The sequence below is a fragment of the Mandrillus leucophaeus genome, unplaced genomic scaffold (assembly GCF_000951045.1).
Source record: "Mandrillus leucophaeus isolate KB7577 unplaced genomic scaffold, Mleu.le_1.0 Scaffold233, whole genome shotgun sequence".
Lineage (NCBI taxonomy): Eukaryota > Metazoa > Chordata > Mammalia > Primates > Cercopithecidae > Mandrillus > Mandrillus leucophaeus.
Window position 1 is genome coordinate 3,976,955 of NW_012102399.1, and position 12,056 is coordinate 3,989,010.

At 44.3% G+C, this 12,056-nt stretch overlaps 1 pseudogene; it reads left to right on the top strand.

Moving 5' to 3' along the window:
* The first annotated feature begins 72 nt into the window (after positions 1-72).
* LOC105541118 lies at positions 73-9,570 on the top strand (annotated as a pseudogene).
* The last annotated feature ends 2,486 nt before the right edge of the window (positions 9,571-12,056 follow it).

The following is a 12,056-nucleotide window of genomic DNA, read 5'->3' on the forward strand; positions in this document are numbered from 1 at the left end:
CTGCGCCTCCTCCCTGCCCTTGCTCCCTCCCAACCTGCGGCTGCCCCAGCTGCCTGCACCCTCGGCAACACCATGACAGATCAGGCCTTTGCGACACTGACCACAAATGATGCCTACACCAAAGCTGTCCTGGCCCTGGGCTCATCTCTGAAATAGCACAGGACCACCAAGAGGCTGGTCGTACTCGCCACCCCGCAAGTCTCAGACTCCGTAAGAAAAGTTTTAGAGACCGTCTTTGCTGAAGTCATCATGGTAGATGTCTTAGACGTCACGATTCTGCTCATCTATCCTTAATGAAGAGGCCAGAGTTGGCTATCACGCTGACAAAGCTCCACTGCTGGTTGCTTATACAGTATTCAAAATGTGTATCCTTGGATGCAGATACTTTGGTCCTAGGAAATATTGATGATCTTTTTGAGAGAGAAGAAATATCAGCAGGACCAGACCCAAGGTGGCCTGACTGCTTCAATTCCGAAGTCTTCATTTATCAGCCTTCAGTTTAAATATATAATCTGCGGTTTCATCTTGCTTCTGAGCAAGGTAGTTTTGATGGTGGGGACCAAGGCTTACTGAACACATTTTTTTTTGTTTTTTCTCTTCTTTTTTTTTGAGACTGAGTCTCACTCTGTCGCCCAGGCTGGAGTGCAATGGCACAATCTCGGACTACCACAACCTCCACCTACCAGGTTCAACTGATTCTCCTGCCTCAGCCTCCCAAGTAGCTAGGATTACAGGCACCTGCCATCATGCCTGGCTAATTTTTGAATTTTCTTTTCTTTTTTTTTTTTGAGACGGAGTCTCACTCTGTTGCCCAGGCTGGAGTACAGTGGTGCGATCTTGGCTTACTGCAACCTCCGCCCCCTGGGTTCAAGCAATTCTCCTGCCTCAGCCTCCCAAGTAGCTGGGATTACAGGTGCCTGCCACTGCTCCTGGCTAATTTTTGTATTTTTAGTAGAGACGGGGTTTCACCATCTTGGCCAGGCTGGTCTTGAACTCATGACCTCATGATCCACCCACCTTGGCCTCTCAAAGCACTGGTGTGTCCGGAGTTGGTTTCTGCCGGTGGGTTCATGGTCTCGCTGACTTTAAGAATGAAGCCGTGGACCTTCGCAGTGAGTGTTACAGCTCTTAAAGATGGCATGAACCCAAAGAGTGAGCGGTAGCAAGGTTTATTGTGAAGAGCAAAAGAATAAACCTTCCACAGCATGGAAGGGGACTCAGGTTGCCACTGCTGGCTGCAGTGGCCAGCTTTTATTCTCTTATTATCCCCTCCCATGTTCCATTTCTGTCCTATCAGAGTGCCCTTTTTTCAATCCTCCCCACGATTGACTACTTTTAGAATCCTGCTGATTGGTGCGTTTTACAGAGTGCTGATTGGTGCATTTTACAGAGCACTGATTGGTGCGTTTTACAATCCTCTTGTAAGACAGGAAAGTTCCCCAAGTCCCCACTTGACCCAGGAAGTCCAGCTGGCCTCATCTCTCAATCCCCCCTCTAAACATGACACCCCAACTGCTGTTGGGAATTAGGTAATGACCACTCTAGCTACTTCCTGCTGGACAGGGGCGAAGAAGGGACCCTGCAGTTGTAGTGTCCTCCAGAGGAGAACTCTCTAGGCCAGTCAAAGGGCCAGCAGGTCGGTCCAGGGGTCCTCAGTAGATGTTGTGAGTTGAGCTCATTTGGGTTTCCATTTGTAAGACCATCTGTAGCTTGATGACCTCAATCCTGGAGGAAACAAATTTGACAAGGAGGTTAAAAATACAGGGCCCGAAGGCAAGTAATAGCAAGAAGGCTGTCATGGGACCTAGAAAGGGGAGAAGCCATGTTGCCCAACTCCAGAGGTTGGTATAAGAGTTTGAAAGGCATTGTCTGATTTCAGAAGCCTTTTCCTGTAAACCCTGGGTGGCATCTCCTACTATCCCTGACTGGTTAGTGTAAAAACAACACTCTTCCCCTAAGAAGGTGCAGAGTCCTCCTTTCTCAGCAGTGAGGAGGTCTAGGTCTTGACGGTTTTGGAGAGTCACTGCTACCAAAGAGTCTACTTGGGATTGTAGAGTAAGGATAGATTTTGTTATTTCTTGCAAACTGTCTGAGAAATCCTCTGAGAGTGTGGTGAAGTAGATAAACAGTGAAGTAGATAAACTGGCTATTCTGGTTCCTGTAGCAGTGGCCATTCCTAACTCTCTAAGTAGGGGAATTAGTTGTATGGCCCTGTGCTGATGGACTTGAGCATTGAGGGGCACTAATAGGGTCTGATTTCCTGGGGCAATGTCAATGTCGGTACTTAGGAAGACTAAGGTGCAGGTGCCTGTCCAGTTGGTGGGGAGGCAGATATAGGTTGAAGTTCCACATAAGAGGAATATGCCTTGGCTGGTTGTGTATGTTAAAAAGGTGTGTGAGTTTGTTGTTTTCATTTTCCCATACTCCTAGAGTACTTGCTAAGGTAGCTCCGGTGAGTGGCTGGAAAGGGCTGTTGGGAGCAAACTGATTGGCTCCCTGTGTTCTATTTTCCCATTGGGAAAAAAAAAAACTTTTTGTATCTGCTAGGAACCATTCAAGAGAGTGATTGAAAGAGGGGATGAGAAGACATTCACTAGTGATGGGGGCGCTGCTGCAGGGGCCCCAGGGGTGAATGGTCATGCAGGGAGTATGTTCGCCATTACAAAACCTGGACTGTTTGTTAAGCAGGGAGGTGGTGATGATTTTGGGGAGACCTGAGAAGTGGACAAGCCATCTGAATGGAGCTGTTTGGGTGACTCAGAAGTTACTATGATCAGTTGGGCCTTAAAGTTGTAGGGTATAATTACACTGATGGGATAGTAGGTGCCCTATTTTGTGAGAATTTCAGATTCTCAATAAGGCCATGGGCAAGAGAGTAGGCCATGGGAGATGCGGTTTTTGTGTTAGTTTCCTTAAGTGCCTCTTGAGTGTTTCGTTTGCCTTCTCAACCTTCCCTGAGGATCGTGGCCTCCAGACGCAGTGAAGGTGATATTGTATCCTAGCACCCCAGAAATTCCCTGAGTTATCGTGGCTTTAAAAGCTGGACTGTCACTTTATAAGCTTTGGGGAAGCTTTAAAAGCTGCCACTTTATAAGCTTTGGGGAGGCCCAAATCTAGGAATCATTTCATGAATTAGGACTTTAACCACTTCTTGAGCCTTCTCTGTCTTGCAGAGAAGGCTTGTATCCAATTTGTAAAGATATCAACACAGACCAACAAGTATTGAATCCCCTTGACTTAGGCCTATCGGTGAAGTCTAACTGCCAGTCCTCTGCCCTATTCTTTGTTCCCCCAGAGGAGCCTTACAATGTACCAAGGGATTATTCATTTGGTACACCTCACATGCTTTGACTACTTGCTGGATGGTCCGGAGGAGATTTGGCCTTGTAAATAGGGATTTGGCCATTTGATGAGTATTCTCAATACCCATATGACAAGTTTGGTGGAGGGTCTTAAGTATTTTCCACTGGCTGGCTTTGGGTATGAGTACCTTTCCCTCTTCTGTCGTTAACCACCCAGAGGGGAGAAAACTATGCCACCGTGAAAGTCCCCGTTCTGTTTCGGTCAGGGAATACTGCAGCTTAATCTCTTGGAGAGGGTTGTTCCACACCAAGGGTCCTTCCATAGGTATTTCTAATGGGAGGTTCTACTTGGCAGCAATTTTGGCCTCAGCGTCGGCCTGACAGTTTCCTTCTGCCTTTTCTCCTTCACCTTTTTGATGGCTTTGGCACTGTGAGACTGCCACCTCCTTGGGTTTTTTCACTGCGTGCAATAACTCCATGATTTCCTTGTGGTATTTATTGGGGGTTTCCCCAGAGGTTAGGAACTCCCTTTATTTCCATATTGCAGCATGGGCATGTAGGATTAGATAAGCATACTTGCTATCTGTATACATATTTATTCTTTTTTCCTTTCCCAGTTCTAAGGCTCGGGTAAGTGCCACTTGTTCTGCTAACTGGGCACTGGTCCCTGGGGGAAGAGGCTTACTTTCAAGTACTGTTACATCACTAACTATGGCAAAACCTGCCCTTCATATCCCATTCTCCACAAATGAACTTCTATCACTATATAGGTTAAGGTCAGGATTAGCTAAGAGGACTTCTAAGAGATCATGTCAGGTGGCATAAGTCTGGCCTACAATTTGTTTGCAGTCATGCTCAATTGGTTCCCCATCCTCTGGAAGAAAAGTGGCAGGTTGAGGGTTGCACACGTGCATATTTGAAGCACTGGTCCCTCAAGGAGTAGTGCCTTGTATCTAAGCAGGTGGTTGTCTGATAGCCATAAACTTCCTTTGGCACCCAGTATGCCATTTACATCATGAGTAGTCCAGATGGTGAGATCCTTTCCTTGTATTATTTTGACAGCCTCTGACACTAAGATGGCCTCCGCCACAACTACCCATAAACAGTGAGGCCAGCCTTTTGCTATTGCATCAATTTCCTTACTTACGTATGCCACTGGTTGTGGGGTTGTCCCATGAGTCTGAGTAAGGACTCCAAAAGCTATTCTCACTCTCTCTGTGATGTATAAAGAGAAGTTTTGTCTTGTGGGAAGGCTTAAGGCTGGAGTTTGTACAGGGCCTGATTTAAGGTTTTGAAGGCTGTTTCTGCCTCTGGTTCCCATTCTCCTAGATGAGTATTTGCCCTCTGGGTCTCCTGGATTAGAGTATAGAGTGGCCTGGCCATCTCGTTGTATCCAGGGATCCATAGTTGGCAAAAGCCAGTAATTCCAAGGAACCCCTGAAACTGTTTTAATGTCTTAGGGTGAGGATAAGCCAGTATAGGCTGAATTCATTCTTTGCTGTGGGCCCTGGTTCCTCTGGCTAAGATTAGGCCTAGATATTTGACTTGTAGGCAGATCTGGGCCTTCGATTTAGACATCTTGTACCCCTGATTAGCTAGAAAGTTCAAGAGATCTAGAGTAGCCTGCTGGCATGAGGCTTCTGAACTGGTAGCCAAACGTAAATCATCCACATATGAAAGACCAGAGTGTCTGGACTTGAGAAGCAGCCTAGATCTTGGGCCAGTGCCTGACCAAACAGATGAGAGCTATCCCTAAACCCTTGAGGCAAGACCGTCCACCTAAGTTGGGATGTGTGGTCTGAGGGATCCTCAAAGGCAAAGAAAAACTGGAAGTCAGAGTGCAGGGGAATGCAGAAGAAGGCATCCTTGAGGTCCAGAACAGTGAACCATTCTGCTTCCTCTGGTGTTTGAGAGAGCAGGGTATAGGAGTTGGGTACAGCTGGATATAGAGGAATTACCACCTCATCGATGAGACTAAGATCCTGCACTAGTCTCCACTGACCATTCGGTTTTTGTACTCATAAAATTGGGGTGTTGCAGGAACTGCTGCATTTTCTTACTGGGCCTTGAACTTTTAAATGTCTAACAATATCCTGTAATCCTTTATGAGCTTCAGGCCTGAAGGGTATTGCCTTTGATAAGGAAAAGTGGTGGGGTTTTAGCTTGATTTGAACTGGGTGGGCATTTTTTACCCTTCCAAATTGTCCTTCCAATGCCCAGACTTCAGGGTTGATTCCCTCCTCCAGTAGGGTACAATGAATGGGTAACTTGTCCCCCATATTCATGTAGATAATAGCTCCAGCTTTGGCTAATATGTCCCTCCCTAATAACGGTGTGGGACTTTCAGGCATAACAAGAAAGGCATGTGAAAAGTGCAAAGTCTCCCAGTTACAACTGAGGAGGTGGGAGAAATACTTGGTTACAGGCTGTCCCAGGATTCCTCCGGAAACGGACCATGAGGACAGCTGTCTGGGGCAGGAGATTAACACTGAGAAGGCTGCACCATTGTCCAAGAGGAAGTCAATTTCCTGGCCCTCAATGGTTAAACTTACCCAGGGCTCAGTGAGGGTGATGACATGAGCTGGCGCTTGCACCAGGCATCCTCAGTCCTGTTGTTGGATCATCTGGTTGGGGGCTTCTGGCCCAGAGGACCCTTGTCCTCTGGGTCAGTGTGCCTTCCAGTGATTGCTTTGACATAGTGGACATGGGTGAGGGGGCGGCTTGTTTCTCATTGGAGAATCTTTTTTAAAGGGTCCCTGCAAACCACACTGATAACAAGCTCTACCGGGTGATTGGCCTGCTCCATTTTCTGTCCTATCTGAACCACCAAGGTTTGTTTGTCTGAGGGCCATGACTAAGGCTGCAGCCTTTCTCTGATCTCGCTTTTCCTTTTGGGCCTGTTCCTCTAGGTCCCTATTATAGAACACCAAGGTTGCCAGGTTTAATAATGCCTCCAAATTTTGTTCAGGGCCCAGGGCTAGCTTTGGTAGCTTTCTCCAGATATCTGTGACTGATTGGATAATAAACTTACTTTTTAGGATCAATTGACCCTTGAGAGAGCAGGGTGACAGGGGAGTATATTTTCTTAAGGCCTCCCATAGCCGCTTGAGGAAGGCAGTAGGATTTTCTTCGTTTTTCTGAGTTATGGTGGACATCATTGAATAATTCATGGGTTTTTTCCTAATTCTCCTTAGTCCTTCTAGAACACAGGTCAACAGATGTTCATGACTCCAGTCCCCATGATCTGAGTCTAGGTCCCAGTGGGGATCCATACTGGTGATGGCTTGCTGACTGGTAGGGAATTTGTCCCTTTCTTTGGCTGTCATCCTATCATTTACTTGACTAAGATACCAAACTCTCGGGCTGCAGCTAAAGCTGCATTCTTTTCATTAAAGGCCAGGGTTTGACCTAACAGTAGCATGATATCTCTCCAAATGAGGTCAAAGGTCTAGACCCTGTAGGACATCTATATACCTATCAGGATCATCTGAAAACTTCCCCAGGTCTTCCTTGATCTGCTTTAAATCAGAGAGGGAGAAGGGGACATGTACCTGGGTTGGGCCAAATTCCCCTCCCCCTACAGCTTGAAGGGGACATAACCGATAGCCCGGGGGGGCGGGGGGAGGTTGTGGTCCCTTGGAGATTTCTTTGTTTGTTTCCTTCTGGGTGGGGGAGATTAGCGGAGGCTCACCATTAATAGGAAGGGGAGCTGCAGGGAGGCTAGGATGTGGGGGTAAGCTGAGAGGTCCTCCTGTGGGATGTAGATTGCAAGCTTTGCATAGTTGTGGATTACCCTTCAATGAAAAGAAAGCTTGGACATAAGGTATTTCACTCCATTTGCCTTCCCTTTTATAGAAAAGGTTAAGCTGCAGGATAGTATTGTAATTTACACTTCCCTCAGGTGGCCATTTTTCCCCATCAGAGAGAGAATATTGGGGCCAGGCCATAGTGCAAAAAATAAATAAATAAACAAAATAAGCCATGTCTTTTTCAGGGTTTGTGGGCCAAATTGGTCCCAATGGCTTAGGATGCATTTCAAGGGTGAGTTGTTGATGCCTGAGTGTTTCCCATCTAAAACAGAAAGAAAAAACTGCCCATGGTTTTGGTCTGTTTCTTCCCCTGCCCAAGAACCCACAACAGTCTCTGGACCCTGCTGTTTGGAATAGTTGCGCTCACTGAAGCAGCAGCGGAAACACTTGTTTTCCTCCTAGACCACAAAGAGGACTGAGGAAGGTCAGATTTAGTGACCCTTACTGATGCATTCTTGAAAACCTGTACCCTTGCCTTTCCTCTTAGACCACAAAGAGGATCGAGAAATGTCGAATTTAGTGGCCCTTACCGATGCATTCTCAAAAACCTGCTAGTTAGAGTCCTAAGTGTTTTCTCCTGTTGGTATTGGGACCTTACCCTTGTCCTATAAAGACGATATGCCTCAAAATGGAGTGAAAGGCCATACCTTGAGGGAGGGAAGGGATCTCCAGGGTTGGAAGAGTGACACCTTTTGTCCTCACTTCTCATCATATGAATAGGAAAGATATCCCCCCAATTTAGGAGTCTATAATTTCTGAGGCTCCCCATATCCTAGCTTCAGGAATAGCCTTTGTTAGGCCTGCAGTCTGAGGAGGGATCCTAAAAAGATAGATGGTGTTCCAGATAGTCCACCCAATGGGGCTCCAGTAAAAAATTATGTGTCCCAGGGTGCCTATTTCCCATTGAAGAATTTTGGTTCTTTCTGATTGGTGAGCCCAGGTGCCTAAAGAAGGGAACAGAGTCCTGAAATCTCTATTAGAAATCATCCTTATAGGAGAAACTAGGGAGTGGTTTTTAGAAGCAGGACTAGGCTTGGAGAAGAGAGGCAAAAGGAAGTTTGACTGACAGGCATTAGGACCCAGGAGGCAAGGGTCAGGATAAATAGGATAGATAGGCAAGTCTCACTTGGGTGATGTAACTGAGAGCTCCACTCATGGCTGCAGGGACAACTAACTTTTTGTTGGGACCCTGGAGCTGAATGGCTTTCCTCTCTGCTGACCCTCGGCTCAGCCCAGAAGTGCAGGAAAAGCGGGAGCTGGTTCTAGGCAAAGCAATGGTCCTGACTTCAAAGAGTCAGGGATTGTTGGAGAGCGCTTTCCCAGAAAGCCTGAAACCTATGTCTTTAGTCTGGCAGCCACACTAGTCGCTTTTAACTGGCCAAGAGGTGCCCAGTGTTTAGGTCCCGAATTCTAAGGAAAAATAGGACAGAATAGCAAGTGAAAGGGGTCCAATGGTACTCACCGCATGGCAATATCCTGGATGAGCCGCCAAGATGTGTCCAGAGTTGGTTCCTGCCACTGGCTTCGTGGTCTCACTGACTTTAAGAATGAAGCCATGGACTTTTGTGGTGAGTGTTACAACTCTTAAAGATGGCACGGACCCAAAGAGTGAGCAGTAGCAAGGTTTATCTTAAAGAGCAAAAGAACAAGCTTGAACAGCATGGAAGGGGACCCGAGTGGGTTGTCACTGCTGGCTGGGGTGGCCAGCTCTTATTCACTTATTGTCCCCTCCCATGTTCCATTTCTGTCCTATCAGAGTGCCCCTTTTTCAATCCTCCCCGTGATTGGCTACTTTTAGAATCCTGCTGATTGGTGCATTTTACAAAGCGCTGACTGGTGTGTTTTACAGAGTGCTGATTGGTGCATTTTACAGAGTGCTGATTGCTGTGTTTTATAGAGCGCTGATTGGTACATTTTACAATCCTCTTGTAAGACAGAAAAGTTCCCCAAGTCCCTACTCAACCCAGGAAGTCCAGCTGGCCTCCCCTGTCACTGGGATTACAGGCATGAGCCACCATGCCCAGCCAATTTTTGTATTTTTGTAGAGACAGGATTTCATCATGTTGTCCAGGCGGGTCTTGAACTTCTGACCTCAGGTGATCCACCTGCCTTGGCTTCCCAAAGTGCTGGGATTACAGGCGTGATCCACTGCACCCAACCTGAACACATTTTTTAGCAGCTGGGCAACAATAGATATCAGAAAACACTTGCCATTTATTTATAACCTAAGCAGCATCTCTGTATACTCCCATCTCCTAGCATTTAAAGTTTTTGGTGTAAGTGCCAAAGTTGTGCATTTCCTGTACGAGTCAAACCATGGAATTATATTTATGATCCCCAAACAAAAAGTGTCAAAAGTGATCCAGAGTTTCTCATCCTGTGGTGGAACATCTTTACCAACAATGTTTTACCTCTGCTTCAACAATTTGGCCTTGTCAAAGACACCTGCTCACATGTAAATATGAAAGATGTCTCAGGGGCCATGTCACATCTGTCCCTTGGGGAGATCCCAGCTATGACACAGCCTTTTGTATCCTCAGAAGAATGGAAGGAGTGATGGGAACAGGGCCAGGCTGATTATATGGGAGCAGATTCCTTTGACAACATAAAGAGGAAACTTGACACTTACCTCCAGTAGAAACACTGCATTTTCCTGTGGACACATCCACTTCACAAGCCTTGTTTCAAATACTAAGTATATAGAGCTGGGCTGAGAAAAGTCTGTTACAGTTGGCAGAGGTTTTCACTAAAATGTAGCAGATGAGAGGTTTTGTAGGACAACAGGTGAGAACTGGGCAAAAGTTGTGAAGCAGCAATTCTGTTATATGGATAGTGTTCTGCTTTTTAATCCTATTTAGCTCATCTCAGAAATTCTCACTTTTGTTGATTGCCAACAATCAACTCAAGGGAAACTCAATATTAAGCTGTTAAGATGACTATTATCAGTTCTTAAAATCTGCAGAGCATGGTTCCAAATCACTCACTCCCTTTGGAAGCAGACATGGCATTTATCCCTTGCTTGCTTGCTGGTTGTACCTACTTTTCATTAGACCTGCATATTAGAATTGCGCAGTGCTGCCAGAGTGAGTAATTGTAATTCTGCTTTCAGGTAAAGATAGCCTATATTAACACTGTTGAGTGATTCAAAAACGTTATCAATAAATAGCATTCACTCATTTTATTTCCTGGTCTTAGTTTCTGAAGATGTTCACCAGTTTTCTATGTACAGTAAGACACCATGCTAAAATGTTTTTGTTCAGTTCTGTATATTTGAAAATAGCAAATTCAGTTCTCTGATGGTTACCTGCAGTGGCACCCTGTATGAAAAATGAAGAAAAATAAAATAAAATAAAATAAAGGATATATCTCTCATTTTGTAGAGATGCTAAATAATTAAGCTCATTTGATGTATTAAATGTATAGAAAGTCATTATTACTGTCAAATAATAAGTCATACTAGGTTTTTTTCTGTTACATTTATGGGTATATTATTGATATAAATTTTCTAAAGTAATATAGAATTCTTAAAAATCTAGTATATTATCAGTCATGATTTTGGTTATTAGATTGTATGTCTCAAAAATAAATACATTTACTTGTCAATTGCTGATTATAATAAATGTTCATCAGATTTTAAACATGGCTAATTTGTCTCTATCATCCAGGGTTTTCATTTTTTTCTAGTGGCATCTAATCAGATTCATGGAAAAGATTCTAACAAGTACTCCTAAAACAAGTTTCTAATAACTTTAAGATCAATAGACTAAAAGTTTTCCAAAACTCTGAGAAATTCACAAAACTGCTAATTAAGATCAAAGGAAACAAAAATTAATTTCATGAAATTGAATAACTGATGAAGATGTTTTTATGACTTTTATTTTAAAACTTGGTTTTTTAACTTAAATGTTTTGTTTTCCAGATTTAAAGAAATTTTCTCTTAAGCTATCTATAGTTTACAGCAATTTGGTAAAGTATACTTTTGTGAACAAAGGTGGAAGCATGTGCTTTTCCTCCCTACTTGGTCGCTCCAAAATTCAGAAGTTATTTGTGAATTTTCTTATGGCAATATGGTTATTTGCATAAGTTCAGTAAAAATCTGTTCTCTCTTTATAACAGGATACAATTGGAAACATGGGTTATATTACCAATGCCTTGAATAAAATATCGTATTTGAAAGCGTGAATAGAACACCTGGTTTCAAGAGTTCTCAGCCTTACAGTGACGTGAGTAAACTCTTATCACTTCCTGGCAGGCCCAGGAACCTTCACACTGTAGGAAAATATAAAGTCTTCCTTGGTTTTGGCTTACTAGCCCCAAGAAGTTTTTAAATCTGACATTTCTATGTGATCAATGTAGAGAGAAACTATTTCTAAAAGAAAAACTATAATACACCTATTATTAGATTGTAGCCCTGTGCATTGTTTTTGAGTTCTTATTATCTACCTATAGCCAAGATTAGATTCTAAATTCTTCTGCATCCCCCCAATCGAACTTTCCTCCATGAGAATACTAAAAACAGGGCCAGGTGTGATGGTTCACGCCTGTAATCCCAGCACTTTGTGAGGCCAAGGTGGGTGGATCACTTGAAATCAGGAGTTCAAGACCAGCCTGGCCAACATGGTGAAACCCCATCTTGACCTATAAAAAAAAAAAAAAAAGCAATTAGCAGCGTAGCAGGGCATGGTGGTATGTGCCTGTAATTCCAACGGCGACTTGGGAAGCTAAGGCAGAAGAATCGCTTGAGCCCAGAAGGCAGAGGTTTCAGTGAGCCGAGATTGTGCCACTGCTCCAGCCTGGGAGACAAAGTGACACTGTCTCAGAAAAAAGAAAAGAAAAAAGAAGTAAAGAAAATACTAAAAATGGGAACTGTTTTGTTCCTGAAGCCCTATAATTCAAAACTAGATGAATTTTAAAGAATAAGTCTTATGCTTGATATATGGACCAC